This window comes from Schistocerca cancellata, chromosome 9, assembly GCF_023864275.1.
Source record: "Schistocerca cancellata isolate TAMUIC-IGC-003103 chromosome 9, iqSchCanc2.1, whole genome shotgun sequence".
NCBI classification, from domain to species: domain Eukaryota; kingdom Metazoa; phylum Arthropoda; class Insecta; order Orthoptera; family Acrididae; genus Schistocerca; species Schistocerca cancellata.
In genome coordinates, this window is record NC_064634.1 from 113,803,029 (window position 1) to 113,823,504 (window position 20,476).

A 20,476-nucleotide genomic window follows, 5' to 3' on the forward strand; every position below is an offset into this window, starting at 1 on the left:
AGATCGACGCCACTGGGCAATGAGTGAGTGGAAACGAGTAATCTGGAATGGTGAAATGCGTCATACTCTGTGACAATCTGATGGAAGGATTTCACAGTATCTAATAGTAAAAGATCTGCCAATCCAGGTATAAATAACATACTCTTTGCCATGTCATCATTAACAGAGATCATCCTTATCCCCTAGGATTCAAACAAGAGGCTAATCTGTAAACACAGACTTGCATGGGTCCGTCAAATCAGTCGGCAGCCTAGCTTAAACGCGCAGCCCAGCGTTTCCCACTGTGTCCATGCTTCCCCGAAGTTCTTGTTTTCATGTCTTTCAAACGTTTGCTTATTCTATCACTGAAAGTTTCTTTCCCTGCAATAATGTATCTATTTTCGAACCTTTTATCTTGCAGTGGAGGTAATAGTTTTATCCCCGACGTCAGATTTCCCGAGAATTTTACACAACAAATCGTACCGAAAAGCCGGCCGGAGTGGCCATGCGGTTCTAGGCACTACAGTCTGGAACCGTGCGACCGCTACGGTCGCAGGTTCGAATCCTACCTCGGGCATGGATGTATGTGATGTCCTTAGGTTAGTTAGGTTTAAGTAGTTCTAAGTTCTAGGGGACTGATGACCTAAGAAGTTAAGTCCCATAGTGATCAGAGCCATTTGAACCATTTGAATACCGAAAACGACGCGTTTTGGTAAGACCTTAAATGCGGCGCATCATTTAAACTGCATATTTTGGTAGCAAACTAGTATAAATACGGAAACCGCCAAATAGGTCATACTGGCTTCGCAAACATGTACATCAAAATCGTCGAAATCCCAAATTTGCCGACATTTTATAAAAACTTTTGACTTCGCGTTATTTATTGTTTTATCGGTTACAAAAAATATTCCTGTCCCTAAATGAAAGATAATGAAATACTAGATCGCGTCGCCATCCTTGGATAAAACATTCTCTGCTTACATGTCACGTCAAATCTGGGAGCGAGGGGCGTTCAATAAGTAGTGTTCAAATAGCTCTGAGCACTATGGGACTTGACTGCTGTGGTCATCAGTCCCCTAGAACTTAGAACTACTTAAACCTAACTAACCTAAGGATATCAACACATCCATGCCCGACGCAGGATTCGAACCTGCGACCGTAGCAGTCGCGCGGTTCCGGACTGAGCGCCTAGAACCGCTAGACCACCGCGGCCGGCTCAATAAGTAGTGCAACACATCTTTTCTCTGAAAGCAGATTGATTTTATACAGGATTCGAATACACAATATTATTCCCACTCTTTTGGCTACAAAAATCATATTTTTCAATATAATCTCCATTCAATGGAACGGCCTTACGCAGCTCACTGCGAGAGCCTGACTGCTCGCATGGTACCACTCTACTGGTCGACGTCGGGGACAACGTCATCAATAAGTGTGTTCTTCATTGGGCCAAAAAGGTGAAAGCTCTTTATGGTCTTCTGTTAGGCGGCGAGGAGCTTACTGTGCACACACCTTTGAGTACGCAAACTGGTGGACGACTGTGTCAGAAATACCAACAGGGACGTCCAGATGAGCAGCGAGCTGTTTGTTTGTAACCAGTTGATCACCTCGAATGAGTGTGTTCGCACATTCCAACATCGCAGGAGTCAAAGCTCTGTGCGGCCGGCAAGGCCAGATCGGACAGATTGGCGATGATTCCTCGCGCGCGAGAACTAAAAAATGGTTCAAATGGCTCTGAGCACTATGGGACTTAACATCTGAGGTCATCAGTCCCCTAGAACTTAGAACTACTTAAACCTAACTAACCTAAGGACAGCACAAAACACCCAGCCATCACGAGGCAGAGAAAATCCCTGACCCCGCCGGGAATCGAACCCGGGAACCCGGGCGTGGGAAGCGAGAACGCTACCGCACGACCACGAGATGCGGGCGCGCGCGAGAACTCACCGGGCTTATTTTTACTACCAAGTGTCTGTAGACATTCAGTAAACTCCTATGAATATCTGCGATGGTTGTTTTTGCGCCAAAAGAAACTCTATGACAACTCTCTGGTTGGAACGTACCTCTGTTACAGATGCAATTTTGAAAGCTACGTATTGCACCGCTACCTATCGGATCTTAATGAAACTGTAGGGGCTGACGTGGGACTATTTCACCATGTCCCACAATAAATACCGCACTTGTTCCACCAAAATTGGTTGAGAATAAAAAGTGTTACTTTACTTATTGAACGCCCTTTGTACAATTTCGAGCTTCCAACGAAATCATCGGTTGTGTTAATTATGATTAACTGACTCCTAGTTGCTGCTGTGGTGGGCATTTATAGCCCACAGAGGGCTTGTGGTTGATCGTTGCACGTCATCATTACGTCATGCTGCCAGAGATTGTGCCCAGCTTGTCAGCGTAGGAATGTAAGTAGTTCAGCGCATTTCTCTGTGTTCTCAGTGCAGAGAGCTCGATTCCACGCTGTAATCTTAGTGGTGTGTGGAGGCGAGCTCTTGACGCTGAGTAAGACAGAGAAACGGGCTGAATTGTTTACGTTCCTAAGCTGGCACCAGCACTGCAGATATGGCTACAAGATATGGCCGGGGCCAACGAGATATACGAGCCCTGGGCGCGCGTCACTGGACGTTACACTGCAGGTCTTACAAGTCGCATCGACTGTCTTCGGACTGGAGCAACTTACTGTTTCACAGCAATTTAATACTTCGTAGCAGCGCGTTTAAGCAGAGTTAATCTCGATAAAATATGACGGAGTTTAAACCATTAGTGGGTATTTATTTGTTTTATTCACATACTGATCTCTCGTCTGGTCCCACGTAGCCGAGTGTTCACGATGTATGACGGGCAAGGCTAGTAGTGTGACGTCACAAGTTAGTTGCAGGGCCCGTATTTCTCGTGCTCTGACTCTGGCGGCATTACGTAATGATGACGTATAACGATAAATCACAAGCCACAGCAGCAGCCACGACAAATCGTTGTTTAAGACGGAGACAACGGAAGATTTCGTTGAAAGCTGGAAATTGCACTCAGATTTGATGCGACGAGGAAACCGAGAATATTTCAGATTATATATATATATATATATATATATATATATATATATATATATATATATATATATAGTTAAACACTGATAAGCGTGTTCCACTGTGAGTCCATTTATGAGATTATCTGATATACAATCTTGCACCAGCGCAATAGGTCACAAAGAGGCAAAACAGCCACAACTACAGTTCATTAACGTGATATGTGGTCACCTGCAGCAGTATCATACGTCTATTCCGTGGCAGAGTACTGTGCCCCTGTGTGGAGTAGGAGTGCCCATGTAAAGAAGATTGACGCCCAGATCAATGAAGCCATGAGGACAATAACAGGGACACTGAAGTCAACACCTCTAGAATGGCTCCATGTCCTCTCAAACATCACTCCGCCTGAAATCCGTAGACAGCAGCCAAAAAATAAATCATGCAGATAAGGCAAGAGTACTACCGATACACCAAGTACTAGATGACCGCTGTCGATATCGCCTTAAATCAAGAGCGCCAATATGGGAAGACAGAACACTTGCCCAAGGAAATACCTATGACTGCCACAAATCCTGGAAAACCAAGTGGAACAATAGTGAGATTAACCGACACAATATAGAGGACCCCAGCCAATAACTCACAGTAATGCAGCTTCCTCGTAAAATCTGGTGCCAGTTTAACCGTGTGAGAACTGGACACGCGAGAACTAAGTCCATGCTGTACGAATGGGGCGCCAATGATAACCCAATGTGTGACTGTGAAACTGATGGACAAACATTACAACATCTAGTACAAGATTGCCACTGCGAAGATTCTGTGGTGAGTCTAGAGACTTCGTGGAGGCCAGCCAGCCCTGCTGCCATTAAATGGCTGTTACATTTGGACATAACTTTTTGACGAATTGTAGCTGTGATTATATTTCAACTTTGCTCAGATTTAATAACGACTGGTGTTTGTTCTGTTTATATTATTATGATGTATGTGTGTATATGTATATTTGTATTTATATGTTATGTAAATTTACGATGTCAATACCGCACTTGCACTGGTAAAGCCATACGATAAATAAATAAATAACCTAGGACTAATATCCCTACAAATACTTGTACACTACTCCTCAAATACGCCACCAGTCCGATGACTCTGGATCTTTATCCGCGGCCAGTTTCAAGAGCTGCAGCTATGGTAACAATCTGCTGTGCACTACAGGATCCCACGTCACGTGTATCAAGCGTCTGAGTTTCCGGTAGAGCAGGCAGACCTGAAACTTTGCCATAGACTGGCACACTGCTCCTTTCCGATAAACCGGTATAAGAAGTGTAGTTCAAGTCTTAATTACCACTCGAAAAAAATGAGTTAGGTTTTTTATCGCAGGTACATTCTGTAATTGTGGGAACACATGAAATCCCTGCGCCACAATAACGTAGCTCGCCGCAAGCGAAGCCAAAACGAAATGTCACAAGCTTATTGATGAAGTGGGGTATCGTGTGGTAATTTGTTTCCTGCATCTGAAGTGGCAGACTAACACTCTGTAAAGTACCGGAACGGCAAGAGACGTAGAGGCCCTGGTGCTCGATAACCGGCTTCTCACAATCGAGGTAGTCGTGGAAAAAAGGGGAATTCAGGGCTGTAGATCCTTTTAAAACCTTGCGCAACTTTTTGCTCATGTCAGTGGTCACTACACGTTGGGTTCCTCGATTCCTTACACCTGGCACGAGCAACCTTTGTTGATCTGTGGGCCTGATTCACTTACTTAAGCGCTCGTGCCATCGAGCCGTGACGAGGCAACAGCGCTCCTAGCGCATCAAGTCGAAACTATAATGTCATTAGTATCACACCAATTCGACACACAACTGTCCGTCTCGATAACCTTATTTAACTCTTCTTTTATCGGGACATAGTACATCTGCGTTGTCCCCAGGCATGGTCTTACGAATTCGCCTGCTGCAAATGGCTTTAACAATTTGTAAATTTCTCTACTCACTATAAAACATCCTGTAACCTAATTGTCACTCTGTCCTCGGTTGGCAAACATATACAGTTGCTTGTCCAAACTGGAAAATATTTTTTATTTCACCTACCCGTAACTGTCCTGTAAGATGATGTTCAGCAACATATTTCGTAGGAAAGTAACCTTTCTTATCACATTCCTTCACAATAGATAGTGATTCACTACACAAGGAAACTGGTTTATCTTTGTACACGGTAAAGAAATAATCACTCGTTCATTTCTCCCGGAATCAGCGACATTCAGTATGCACTTGCCTCTTCCTAACGGCAGAATTTGTGCGAATATAGTCAGTAAACACGTACGAGGACATTTGCACGAAATTAACGAACAGCTAACACTAAACTTTACGGGTGAACCGACAACGGATAATTAGTTCGTTTAACAAGTTACTGTGCACATTTCCGTTGTTCAAATCGGCGCATTTCACGACTAGTTGGTATTTTTGTGTAACTTTCCCTACTACCAACAAAAAAAAAATGGCTCTGAGCATTATGAGACTTAACTTCTGAGGTCATCAGTCTCCTACTTAAACCTAACTAACCTAAGGACATCACACACATCCATGCCCCAGGCAGGATTCCAGACTGTAGTGCCTAGAAGCAATCAGCCACTCCGGCCGGCTACTACCAACATTTGCGATCTATCAACGCGTAGCACAAACATAGGCAGCAATTAACGTTTGTGTGAGGGCTGTCAGCACTGATTCATAAAAAAAGTGTAAAGTGTGAGGTCTAGCGACGTGGGAGGCCAAAAACAATGAACAAGATCTTGTTGTCCACCTCTTCCAATCCAATGTTGTTGGATGGTGATGTTAAGATAAAAATCCTCACTTTAAGGTGCGAGTGAGGCGGGAAGCCGTCATACATAAGAATGAAACCATTGGAATCTTCGTGAAGATGAGAAAACAACCAGTCTCGCAAAACTTAGAATCTTCATCTATCCAGTGAAACGAGCAATGGGATTCTATCTTCTGTAATTTGTCTTGAATAAACAGCGGAAATATGTTCCTTCTTTTTGAATCAACGGGGATTCTGACGAGTCTACGGGAGGCCATGAAGACGAAGCGTTGTGGGAAGTATCCTCTCTCGACGACAATACGCCAGCTCATTCCGCATTGGACATAATTACACAAGCTATCAAACATTCCCTTACCCCTCGTGTTCGTTCGACATTGAAACCATCGGCTTTTTCGTCTTTCAGATAACGAAACCATTACATGTCAGGTAGTTCCAGAATGAGGATGTGATTTTCGAGGTGGAACGTTCCCATAGCAGATATAATGCAGAGGTCTTCTTCCAAAGTTCCATCGCTGGCAAAAGAAAACAATGTGTCGCAAAGCTTGTTTATGTAGATAAACATAATCACCAAAAAAAATCATTACCGCAGCTTAGACTTTTCGATATCAACCTGAAAGTCCTCGTATAGGAGGCTACACAAAACATTGTTAGCCAGGACAATTAGTCCACCTGTGCATCATTTTGTGTTTATGATCACACATTTCACTGGTGTGAGATGTTTACTTCCGGGTGTCCGTATCTCGTTTTCCAACGGAGTACTTGTTTTGAAAATCTGTTCAGCATGCAAAAGTGAAGGAATAGCGATATGCACATGTGAAGGAGGCGGTAGTATCGCATACACAGAGTATAAAAGGGCACATCATAATGGTGTGGGGTGTGTTTACATGGAAAAGACTGCGTCCTCTAGTCCAGCTGAACTTGACTTACTTGACTTAATTCCTCAGGCCCCTATGGGGGCATAGGGCATGCAGGAGAACTCGCCATCCGTCTCTGTCTTTGGTCATTTGCCTCAATTCTGCCCATGTCTTGCCAACTCTTTTTGCTTCCCCTTCCACTGTCCTCTTCCATGTACACGTTGGTCTTCCTCTCTTCCTTGGTCCCTGGGGATTCCATTCCAATGCTTTTTTCTCGATGGCTCCACCTGGTTTTCTCAAGGTGTGCCCCAACCAACCCCACTTTCTCTCTCGTATCTGGTCTTCTATAGGTATCTGGTTTGTTATTCGCCAGAGCTCCTTATTACATATTTTTTCTGGCCACCAGATATTCATGATGCGTCGAAGACATTTATTTATGAAGCTTTGTAACTGGGATGTTATCTTTTTATCCATTTTCCAGCTCTCACTGGTGTACAGAAGGACAGCCTTCACATTTGTATTGAAAATACGGAATTTTGTTTTGTACGTGATATTTCTATTTTCACATATTGGATACAATTGTATGAAGGCGGCATTTGCCTTTTTAATGCGGTTTTCTTGTCATCTCCAGATCCACCATCTACCGTCACTATACTACCCAGATACAGGAATGAGTTGACAGTCTCCACCCACTGCTCACCTACTAACAGTGGCACCTCCATGTTCCCTGAATTTACTCTCATTTCCTTTGTTTTGCCTGCATTTATCTTGAGGCCAGCAGTCTCTGCTTCTTCTTTCAGCAAGTTTAATTTAGCTTGCATATCAGTCAGCCTTTGAGCTAATAAAACTATGTCATCTGCAAAATCCAAATCCTCCAGACGTTCATGGATCCCTCACTGGATTCCTCGTCTCCTGCCTGCTGTGAATCTTCTCATAACAGAGTCTAGAACAAGTAGAAAAAGTGTTGGTGACAAAATGCAACCCTACCCGACTCCAGTTGTTACTTTTATGGGCTCTGTCATATTTCCCTCGTGGAGTACGCAGCATTTGAAGCCATCATATAGATGTTTTATGATGTTTAAGATTTTCTGTGGTAAGCCATACTTCCGCAACACTTGCCAGAGCACTTTATATTTCACGGAATCGAAGGCCTTTTGACAATCAATGAATGCCAGGTACATGGTTGCTTGGAATTCTTTGCTTTGCTCTAAAATGATTCTAAGAGTGTTAATAAGATCAACACAACTGCGTTGTGCCCTAAAACCGGCCTGTTCTTTACGCAGTCCACCTAAACTACTTGGAGACATTTGCAGCCATTCACGGGCTGCTTCTTTTTTTGACGGATGACAATGCGAAAGATTTGGCCACCCAGATCGCTCGAGATGAAGCTCATCCAACATTTATGGAACATAATCGAGACGTCAGTTCGGTGAACAAAATCCTACACCGGCAATACTTTCGCAGTTATGGACGGCTATACAAGCAGCATGGCTCAATATTTCTGCAAGAGACTTCCAACGACTTGTTGAGTCCATGCCACGTCGAGCTGCTGCACCACTCCGGGCAAAAGATGGAGAGACACGGTATTATGAGGTATCCCATGATTTTTGGAACCCTTATGGCCTTTGTGACCTTGGGCAATAGGTCAAAGTCACATGGTGCTAGGTCAGGCGAATAAGATGAGCGTTCTAACACCGGGATGCTGCACTTCGCTAGAAACCTTTTAAATGACAAGGTGGTATGAGCTGGTCTCTATGCGGAACCTATGACTATATGATTTGTTCCTGCACAATTCGACAATTCGGGTCTTTTTTTTTTCCTCTCTCTCAAGGGGTTGTGGAAGGATCTCAACGTAGTAATGCTGATTAATAATGTGACCTTCAGGAACCAAGCGAAGATATACACTACTGGCCATTAAAATTGCTACACCACGACGATGACGTGCTACAGACGCGAAATTTAACCGACAGGAAGAAGATGCTGTGATATGCAAATGATTAGCTTTTCAGAGCATTCACACAAGGTTGGCTCCGGTGGCGACACCTACAACGTGCTGACATGAGAAAAATTTCCAACCGATTTCTCATACACAAACAGCAGTTGACCGACGTTGCCTGGTGAAACGCTGTTGTGATGCCTCGTGTAAGGAGGAGAAATGCGTACCATCAGGTTTCCGACTTCCATAAAGGTCGGATTGTAGTCTATCGTGATTGCGGTTTATCGCATCGCGACATTGCTGCACGCGTTGGTCAAGATCCAATGACTGTTAATAGGATTTGGAATCGGTGGGTTCAGGAGTGTAATACGGAACGCCGTGCTGAATCCCAACGGCCTCGTATCACTAGCAGTCGAGATGACAGGCATCTTATCCGCATGGCTGTAACGGATCGTGCAGCCACGTCTCTATCCCTGAGTCAACAGATGGGGACGTTTGCAAGACAACAACCATCTGCACGAACAGTTCGACGACGTTTGCAGCAGCATGGACTATCAGCTCAGAGACCATGATTGCGGTTACCCTTGACGTTGTATCACAGACAGAAGCGCCTGCGATGGTGTACTCAACGACGAACCTGGGTACACGAGTGGCAAAACATCGTTTTTCGGATGAATCCAGGTTTTGTTTACAGCGTCATGATGGTCGCATCCGTGTTTGGCGACATCGCGGTGAACGCACATTGGAAGCGTGTATTCGTCATCGCCATAGTGGCGTATCACCCTGCGTGATGGTATGGGGTGCGATTGGTTACACGTCTCGTTCACCTCTTGTTCGCATTGACGGCACTTTGAACAGTGGACGTTACATTTCAGGTGTGTTACGACCCGTGGCTCTACCCTTCATTCGATCCCTGCGAAACCCTACATTTCAGCAGGATAATGCACGACCGCATGTTGCAGGTCCTGTACGGGCCTTTCTGGATACAGATGTTCGACTGCTGCCCTGGCCAGCACGTTCTCCAGATCTCTCACCAACTTATAACGTCTGGTTAATGATGGCCGAGCAACTGGCTCGTCACAATACGCCAGTCACTACTCTTGATGAACTGTGGTATCATGTTGAAGGTGCATGGGCTGCTGTACCTGTACACGCCATCGAAGCTCTGTTTGACTCAATGCCCAGGCGTATCAAGGCCGTTATTACGGCCAGAGGTGGTTGTTCTGGGTACTGATTTCTCAGGATCTATGCACCCAAATTGCGTGCAAATGTAATCACATGTCAGTTCTAGTATAACATATTTGTCCAATGACTACCCGTTTATCATCTGCATTTCTTCTTGGTATAGCTATTTTAATGGCCAGTAGTGTACAATTCCACGAATATCGAAAAAAATGGCATTATCGCTTTGTATCTTGATTTGCTCATTCGAGATTTTTTCGCTCTCGGTGAAGTTGTGCCATTCCAGTGCATGGTCTGGCGCTTAGTTACTACATCATAATTGAAACACCAGGATTCGCCAGATGTATCGGTCTTTGCAATAACTTAGGACAATTTTCACTGTCAGCACGAACATTTTCGCGGGGTTCTTTTTTTTTCCACTGTGAGAATTTTCCGCACCAGTTCAGCACACATGTTTCTCATGTTAAATTAGCTATGTAAAATTCCTTTGTCAATCCTTTTAGTTTCAGCAATCGATCTAATACTAACCGACGGCCAGATCGAATCAGATTACCTACTTTTTCGATATTTTCATGCAGTATTGATGTTAAAAGGCGATCCGACCGCGAGTCAAGCTCCCGTACGTGATAAACAGTTTTTTCTTTTAGTAAAAGACTGTTTTCAGTAGCAGTTTTTCCAAATTTCATGTGAAACTTCACGACAATTCGTGGCCTTCTTATTACACTTATCATGGTAAAACAATATAACAACTCTCACACAAAGGAAGGCTGCGGCCACACTGATTTGTCTACGGACACCAGACATTCCGCACTGGACTGAGAAGGCTTCACAGCTGTAGATAGTTTCGTCCACCTTTCGCGCATGCGTACTTACTCAGCATCAGTCCCGTTATTTTATAGCCACACCTCGTACATCTAAATTAGCTCCAGTAACAATCGAACACTGAAAGCTATGAAACAAATGACGTAAACAGCTCCCCCCCCCCCTTCCCACCTTCCTCCCCAACCTCTTGAACTCTTACATTATACAAAGCGATTTAGCGAGTTCCTCTGAAACGGACACAACGACCTCTCAGTTTAATAGACTGGACTCAGTCATCGTGAAGCACAAGTTGCCGTTGCATGTTTGTAGAGAACATGGATACCGAACGAGTTCGTCATTATGCTGGTGTAACTGCAGTACACTGCCCGGCGCCACAACTCGCGGTATGAATGGTCGCTAACGACATCACTGCACTAATCGAGTTCCGTCGCCGACTGTGCCATTTACAGCCGTCCTAACGCCACATGGCTTTCAACCAGAGCATCCCACACAGTTTATGGCGCTGACGAAGATGAATCCGCGCACATTAATACGGCACCGCGCAGCTGACAAGACTCGTCCATTAGAGAACAACTAGCCTACGGATGATCTGCAGATCCCGCGAATGCAACACAACGGAACACGTATAAACACTGCCATACACATTACTGGACGCAGAAATGCAGTAGGTCGCGGTGATTTCGTTTCTCTTTCCAATATCTGTCGTTGTGATACCCGTTTCCGCGTCCAAGCTCATTAAGTCACGGTTCGCAGTAGCATTACGCCTTCTGCAGACGCCTTAAATGTTGGTGTGGGAACAAATACATAATTCGACCGCTAAGAATTCATTTGGCAGAGTTCTTGATAGTCAGTACCGAGAGTTTAAATATTCAAAAGTATTCAGTATTAAAAAAGAGATCACAAAGCACGTCGCCAAGCTATATAATTTTCTATGAGATGATACTGGCACTCGGCTTCTGTGGCTCTATCCAAACATGGTAGCGTAAAGTTAATACTGCGTACTTGCAATTACTCATTGTTACATCTCGACTTATATGTCTGAAACATTATCTCCAAGTCACAGAAAAGCACCGGAAAAACCATCCCAGTTGTGTCTAAACACCTGTGGAACGTTACAATCCGGTTGCCAAATGAATTAGCAACGTCAGAAAACAATGAAGAGTACACAATGACCTTCACTAGTTAATGATACTTGTTACATATTTCTTGGCCTCTCTCTCTCTCTCTCTCTCTCTCTCTCTCTCTCACTCGCACACTCACTCACTCCCACACACTCTGAAAACCAGAAATTGTGAATTATATTTTAAGGAATAAACTGTTTTGCAAAATCCAAAATACACTAAGACTCTACTTAATCAACATTTTTAATTAGTTGTAAGCCTTTGAACGCAGAATCATCGGATGGAGGAAAATATTTCGTTCCTTTGAAATTCACACACATTTGAACATTTGGAGGTAAATAGACATGACGATTTGACTGTTAGAACGTAAAGTTGGATTTTAACATGCGATGCGTTGCGCGTCACGGTGTGGCTTGTTCTTATAGTTCAGAGAGCGTACGTTCCTCGAAGAGTCAGCCAATACATTGCTTCCTCCTACGTTTATCTCGGGAAAAAGACCATCAATAAGAAATTAAAGAGATTCGAGTCCACACGGAGGCTTAACAGTAATCTTTCTTCCCGCGAACCATACGCGAATGGAACAGGAGAGGGGAGGAGTGACATATGGCGAGCTCTACTTCATCGGTAGTCGGCGTCGTTTGTTTTTGGCTCCTCTAGCGGCGTCCTATACGATAACATGGCGCGCGAATTTCATAGTGTGCCACGACTGCAGACATTTATCTGCATACAAACAAAAATCGAACTACATAATTTTATAAGATGATAAAACTTCATGCCTACACCTCGTACATATCCGTTGCGAATAATATGAACTTTTTAAGACTGGACGGTATTTACATTATTTATGGCAAAATATTTATTAGCCTAATGTAATCGTATTTGTTGAGGAGCCGAAGAGCGATTGCACGAGAGAACCCGACGCCTGAGGGGAGCAGCGCAAAGTCCAGCTAGACGCCACGGCGTGGCCTATCTCGACCGACGCTGTGACGTCAGCCAGGTGTAAGAGCCCTCCAGCAGACTGTCGCGGCCGGTGCTTGGCGCGGCATGCTCCACCGCCAGCGCTGCGAATGAGACACTAACATGGGGCGACCACATTTCCAAAATCAAAACATGCGGCACAAAGTAGAAGTTGAAATGAATCAACTTTTGTGGAAACTTTCGTTACAACTTCATCTGTATAGCAGATTTGCGTCGAAGTACTTGGTTTATGTTACAACTACTTTTATTGTTGCCAGATGCAAAGACAATATATCACTTTAACATAATTGAACTAGGTTCAACAATGATAGGAGGTCGTGCTGAAAACTTGTGCTGCCTCCGAATTTTTTATGTAAAACTCTTAAAGATTTTAAATAAAACAATTTATTATCTTTATTCGTTGTGCGTCATTCAGTTTGGTTTAGTAAAGAGGCGTGATGTTTTTTATTTTTTTGGGTATAACCTCATTGGTTCTCCCTTTGGTTACATCACGTATTACTGAAAAATATACTATTTCAAAATATACAGGGTTTAATGAAAAACGGGACAATATCCGTCATTTACGTATTTTGTTGGGACGATGAGACATATCAGCTAAATAAGAGACGATCGCATAAAATACGGCACGTCAGCCATCCTACATTACAGTATTACCTTTTTATTTATTCGTTTGGAAAAACAGTAACAATAAAAAGAGCACACCCAAATACAACACGGAGGGTTCGATGAGTAACTGCACGCACGTAAGAGGAACATGTGACGTCCACATTCCGAGAATCAGCAAACTACATTCAAATTCAGCTCTTCCCGTTTAGTTGAAGTGTCTATGAAGATTTATTGCAGCTCATTTTTATATGTGAAACCTTTCTTCCTTGACATCGAGATTCTATCTCGTAGCTCGCGCACAGGATTCTTCAGTTTGCAGGATAGTCGTCAAGGATCTTGAGTCAGGAGACTTAGCGAACAGACAATGTAATGTTTTACGTCTCTTTATGGTTGCTTTCTGTCGCCTGGGTTGTGGGGGCGGGGTCGTACTGATGGTTTGCTGACTGGAATAGGAGTCTACTTGAGTATTTCTGCCGTAATAACCAAGCATTCATGAAGTTCAACGCCAATCTCTTTTGTACAACAAATAAGGGCCAGGGAGAAGAACAATATTTTCTGGCTTGTGTGTAACAAATGAGTCTTGTGGTGAACGATCTAAGGCCGTGGCAAAGTGTTTAGGATTAAAGTTACGTTTTAGCTTAAAAGTTTACTTTGAGATGTGGGCTTAACTTTTTTGTTGTTCAAATGGAGTGCACCGCTTCTACCTTCAAAAGGATTTGGAAACAATACCACTGCTTACAATACACTTTCAAGGATTATTGGCCCTTTGACAGGACGTTCTCGCCTCCTAGTTCGCTAATATGAGCAGTTATCTCTATGTAATAGACCGAAGAAATTTTGACGCTAGTGACGTGATGCAAAACAAGGTACAACTTGAAGGGTATTGGAACCAGTACGGAAACTTCAGAAAATACGTTCTTTAACGTGTAACGGCGCACACCTATACAATGGCATTCAGAGTTTCAAACAATCGACACTTATCTGAGTCCGACAGGTAAAACGGGCAATCTCGAGAAGGCGGTGAAGATCAAGTAGACTTACTGAACGCTGCACGAAATCTGTAATATCTTATCAGCAAGTGGACATCAACATCTTCTGGTATAAAATCTCGTGAGGCTAATTGTTCCGTTTACGTTTGTTTTTACGTTTCTGTCCCTGATTGCGTCCGCAACAGAGCACCGATTCATGGTTATCAGACTTGCACTGAACTAGGAGACGAATAAGCGTGGTAATTCAGCGCTATAAGAAAGTTACTGGAGCAGAGAATTTTGCTATTTACGTAAATCAAGTTGTGGGATATTAAACAATTCAAGCTATGGAAGCCGTACACGTACGACTTGCTGTAAGAGTCGTTCACTGTGCAGGTAACAGGCATAGTACCGTGGTTCGGGTTCACGTTAAAATGTATATGGCCATGGAACTGCATGGGTTTTCAGTTCAGATGTCTGAGGAAGGCAAGACAATACCACCACCTAGAAGACCATACCTGGTGAAGTTAAGGTGCAGCAATAGCAAAAAGCGAAAGCAAAAGTACTTATTATGTTTTTTCGTGTATTTGAGGCAGCTATAATCCACTCCAAAGTTAAATCCAAAAGGGATAGCCACTCAATAGGAACCGAGCTGGCCTCGATAAAATCCCTCCGTTTTTCCAGAGAATCTACGCAACGGACAGTCTTGCACTATATGCACAAATGTTTGATCAGCACGTTCACACTCACACATTTGGCTGTCAATCATAGACAGTAACAGCACTGATGACAACACTTGTTAATATCTAAGCCTAGCTACACATGATTGTCACTCATTTTTATGGCTTATGTAGTTACCGAAGATCAATAGAAGACTTACCTTATCATTCTCATACAGAAACTACAAATCGAAGTTGCTGAAGGCGACGCAGTCGACAGAATATTTAATTTTCCCGAAGCCCACTTCATAGTAACGCATTTAACTTACTTATCCAAAAACGTATTGCGAACAAAAAGTTCTCGTTCTGACTTTCTTTTCGATTTTGGGTAGTCTTGATTGTATTAAAACTGCTAAGGTCTCCCTTATGCATTTACAACGGGAAGTATTTGCTCCGTGGAAAGACGCAAACCTAATTTCAAACTCCGATAATGTAGCAAAGCACTTAGTTGGTGGAGAAGTAAGCCCATCTATCGAAAGTACACTGATCCAGTCTTGTTTTGCTGTTAAGTTCGCAGCTACATAACGTTTCCCTGTTGTACTTCCGAATGAACTGTCGACATTTTTGGACTTAAATGTGATGCGTCCTTCTTGGTAGTCGAGGGCATAGTGAGCACCGTCTTCCGTGGAGCTTTATGAATCACACAACAATCTCGGTTTGACTTAAAATTTCAAATTCTCTTCTTCTGCACGGTTTTCAGAGGCCGATGTTGACTCTGTCGTCTGCAATGGAAACACCAAGGGCCAAAGGTATCTTTCTCGCGTTAACAGCCATTATTAGTAAGCGAATTCTGTTTTTCACTTTGAAAGGAGTGGGACTATTATTAATATGCCAAGACCACGAAGATCAGAAAACAAATGTTCAAGACTATCTTGATTCAGTCTAGCAGTCAGGATATATGTTGCATGGCATTTTTCACATCTGTGAAAACTTCACAAAGTAAATTTAATGAAGCGAAAAATCCTTTCTCAAACGGGAGGAGACTTTCTTCTCCCTGCTCCTATATTCGAACAAATTTTCCAAACACTTCTTCAGGGATCTTTTGTGACTGAACGACGTTGAAACTATAACCACTTCTGAGAAGTGCTTTGTGATCTCCGGCGTACTTCGTGTTAAATATATCGAATGCGTCGTTTATCAATTCCATAAAGCTGTCTTCGTCATCTTTATGTGCAACGTATCTCACAGCATGGGCAGTGGGGCTTGGAAACAGCCATTTCAACGTTCTGACCACGTCTACTGACAACGTGAGCTACCGATAAGCGGTAGGTGTTCGAAAGATCACTTGTCTCGTGCTGCGGAAGATCTATTAAAAATGTTTGTGAATACAGCACCGTGGGGGAGGGTTAATAAAATGATTCCGTAATAAGACCGGCAAATATGGCACGCCGAAGAAAATAAAATTCCTTTTATTGCCGACAGGGTTCGAAAAATACGTACTAGCTGACGATGCATCAATACTTTTGAATTTTACGCTCTCGTATCGGACGTAAGGGCAATAGCACGAAGCCCAACTCCTTCAAGTTCTGTTGCGATTGACTGTAACAATTTGCCTGTCATTGTGACATCAAAATCATGCTTCAACTTTGGAAATAAACTTTGTATCAAATGGCGACCTGAACATTTCTGTTTGTCCCCAAGTACAACAACAACGTCGGAGGATTCGTAGCTCACACGATTGTCACTGTGCTCAAGCCTTAGGTCAGCCATAGCCTGAAATGGTATAAATATTGTTGACGTATCTTTGATTAAAATTAATAGTTTCTTCAAAATGACTTCTTGGCTTTTAAATGATTTTGTCCGCATTTTGAGTGTTGAAGGGCAGTGCAAAGGTTAATCCTTTTTCGTATGACGAGCATATGTTTTTGAAGACAAAGCTCCCAAATGAAAGGCATTTGCAATGTCCTCTGTGCTCCATTTCAAAATTTTTTTGCTTCTTCAGCAGTCACTAACTTTGTAATTGGGTGAGAAAGTGAGACAGTGTAGTCTCAACTTTCTACTTGCTACTCTTTCGGTATTCTTACTATAAGCAGTTTTTTTGAAGCTACGCTATGTCTTTTTTCCATTTGCTTGATAGCTGCAATTTTTTGTTCCGGTAAAGCATTTATACTCTTCACAAAAGCTGATTCTTTCTTCAACTTACTGCACATTGCTACTAAGCCAGGTTTCAGGAAGAATTTCCATATTAACTGACTTGTCCAGATTGATTTCCTTGGAAGAGACAACTTCCAATGTTTTGAGGGGCCTTTTACGTGCTGCTGTATTATTACTGCGGCGGTCTTTTGCGTCATGTTCTGTGTTGCCATAACCAGCAGTACCAGGATTACATCCCGGCCAGTTGGGTGTTTTTTGGGATGGAATTGCAGCTGACTCCAACTTTCTTGCAAGTAGATCGAATAACTCATTAAGCACGTCCCGTCTGTTAGCCAGCGCGAGAAAATGTTCGGAGTAGGTCCTCGCATTTTTCATATTGATCTTGGCTTTCCTTTACAAAAAAGATAACCCTTCCCGTTTGAGTTCAAAATCTTTCGGAAAATGGTAGTGAAGGACTCCCAGGGCCCTACGTCCAGAATTTCTGCACTTATCAATACCACAATATAACACGATCACAAGTCAGTTTACTAGGAAAATAATGTGAACAGCTCACAAGATTACAGGAGCTATCAGGTATGAGTAACATAAAAGTAAATATCCTCGGAGATGTGAAGCAACTTAATAAAAGAAAGACTTCAGGTCTAGACTGTATACTAATTAGGTTCCTTTCAGAGCATGCCCATGCAATAGTCCATACTTAACAATCATGAACAGCCGCTCGCTCGACGAAAGATTCGTATCCAAAGACTCGAAAGTTGCTTCGATCACGCCAATATTCAAGAAAGCCAAAACGAGTAACCCACTATATTAAAGGCCCACATCATTAACGTCGATATGCAACACGATTTTGGAACATGTGTTCGGACATTATGAATTACCTCTAAGAAAACAGCCTTTTCACACATAGTCAACACGGATTTAGTAAACATCGTTCCTATGAAACTCATCAAGCTCTTTACACACGCGAAGTGTTGAGTGCTATTTACGAGCGATTTCAAATTGGTTCCGTATTTCTAGATTTCCAGAAGGCTTTCGACACCGTACCTCACAAGCGGCTTATAATCAAATTGCATACTTATGGAATATCGTCTCAGTTATGTGACTGGATTCGTGATTTCCTGTCAGAGAGGTCACAGATCGTAGTTACTGACAGAACGTCATCGAGTAAAACAGAAGTGATTTCTGGCGTTCCCCAAGGTCGTATTATAGGCCCTCTGCTGTTCCTCATCTGTATAAACGATTTAGGTGACAATCTGAGCAGCAGACTTAGGTTTCTTCGCATGTGATGCTGTCGTTTACCGGCTAGTAAAGTCATCAGAAGATCAAAACAAATTGCAACACGATTTAGAAAAGATATCTGTATGGTGCGAAAATTGGCAATTCACGCTAAATAATGAGAAGTGTGAGGTCATCCACACGAGTGCTAAAAGCAGTCCGTTAAACTTCGGTTACACTATAAATCGAATGTAATGGCCGTAAATTCAACCAAATACCTTGGAATTACAATTACAAACAACTTAAATTGGAATGAACACATGGAAAATGTTGCGTGGAAGTCGAAACAAAGGCAGTTTTTTTGGCAGAACAATGAGTGAATGCAACAGATCTGCTGCCTATACTACGCTTGTCCGTCCTCTTTTGGAGTATTGCTGCGCGGTGTGGGATCCTTGCCAGATAGGATGAACTGAGTACATCGAGAAATTTCAAAGAAGAGAAGCACATTTTGTATTATCGAGAAGTAGGGGAGAGAGTGTCACTGACATGTTACACGATTTGGAGTAGACATCATTAAAGCAAAGGCGTTTCTCCCTGTGGTGGGTTCTTCTCACGAGATTTTAGTCATCAACTCATTCCTCCGAATACGAAAATATTTTGTTGACTCCGTCCTAAATAGGGAGAAACGACCAGTGTAATAAGATACGAGAAATCAGAGCTCGCACTGAAAGACATGGGTACTCGTTTCTCCCGCGCGCTTTTCGAGAGTGGAACAATACGAGGATTACTGTGAAGGTGGTTCGATGAACCATCTGCCAGGCACTTAAGTGCGAATTGCAGATTATCCATGTAGATGAAGATGTAAATGTAGGTGCACTAATTATACCCAGCCAGACGAGAGCAAATTGGAAACAACGGCGCACTGTCTGGAGAAAATTACCGGTGCGCAATAGCTGCCCAGTAACGTCACGTCTCGCTTGGCCGGGTTTAAATTTCCACCTACGTCGAGGACAGACGACAGGCAAGAGCGCAGGAACCCCCTGGACTGTGGCGGTAAAAGCACTCAGGTGATGTGACGTCACGTGACGTCAGCGTCGAGTGCAGCTGGCTGACTGGCCATAAACATTGCCATACGAGTGAACGACACATTAGCTGCGCACGACCTTGGTGGCCGCGCTAGGCCGTTCCCACGATCGCTGCGTACACGCATCTGCCACACGATGCGCGTGCGCAGACTCCACGCCAAAGGCAGCCTATCGCTCGCAGGCACGCAGCAATGCAGACAAGACTACCGCCTGTTGTATTGAGTGTTTCCCATGGTGGAGCTCGTCAAACGTGGTTTTTTTCGTGGTTGGTGCAAGCTCAAGATCTAGCACATCAAAAAATGGTTCAAATGGCTCTAAGCACTATGGGACTAAACATCTGAGGTCATCAGTCCCCTAGACTTCAGAACAACTTAAAACCTAACTAACCTAAGGACATCACACACATCCATGCCCGAAGCAGGATTCGAACCTGCGACTGTAGCAGCAGCGCGGTTCCGGACTGAAGCGCCTAGAACCGCTCGGCCACAGCGGCCGGCCTAGCACATCACACACAACGTACTTCACATCACGATCTGAAACCGCGGCGCTCTCTTGTGGCAGTAATAGCTTGTATCTGGCATGAAGGACACACGCTTTGTTTACGAAGATGAACGCACGTAAAATTGCTACGTTAAACCTCTTTCACACGCTCCACTTTCTTGTCTCAATTGACTGCTTGAGAGTTTCCCGACTTGATAGCCCACAAGTGTCCCCTATCAAACTGATCGTCTCAACTTGATACCTCAATACGCTACCTCAAATTAGCCTACAATTACGTAAGCCACAGCGCATGCGCGTCGAGCGAGTTTTTCAACATTCTTGCGCTCTCTTCGCAGAAACCATTAATTCTGGAGAAAAAAAATCAATACGACCTTTTTTTGTAGGAAATTTAATATAGTTTAGTTTTGTACTGCGACACATTTTCGCTGGAAGGTGCGGTTTTCGAGTTATTCAAGAAAAACGCACAAAAGTGATATTAAATGTGTTCTATCTCGGGAACCATTCGGAATAGGGCATACCTCCATACGAGTTTTTTGTCCAGAATCGCTAATATTATCACCCCTCGAAGCATGTACCTTT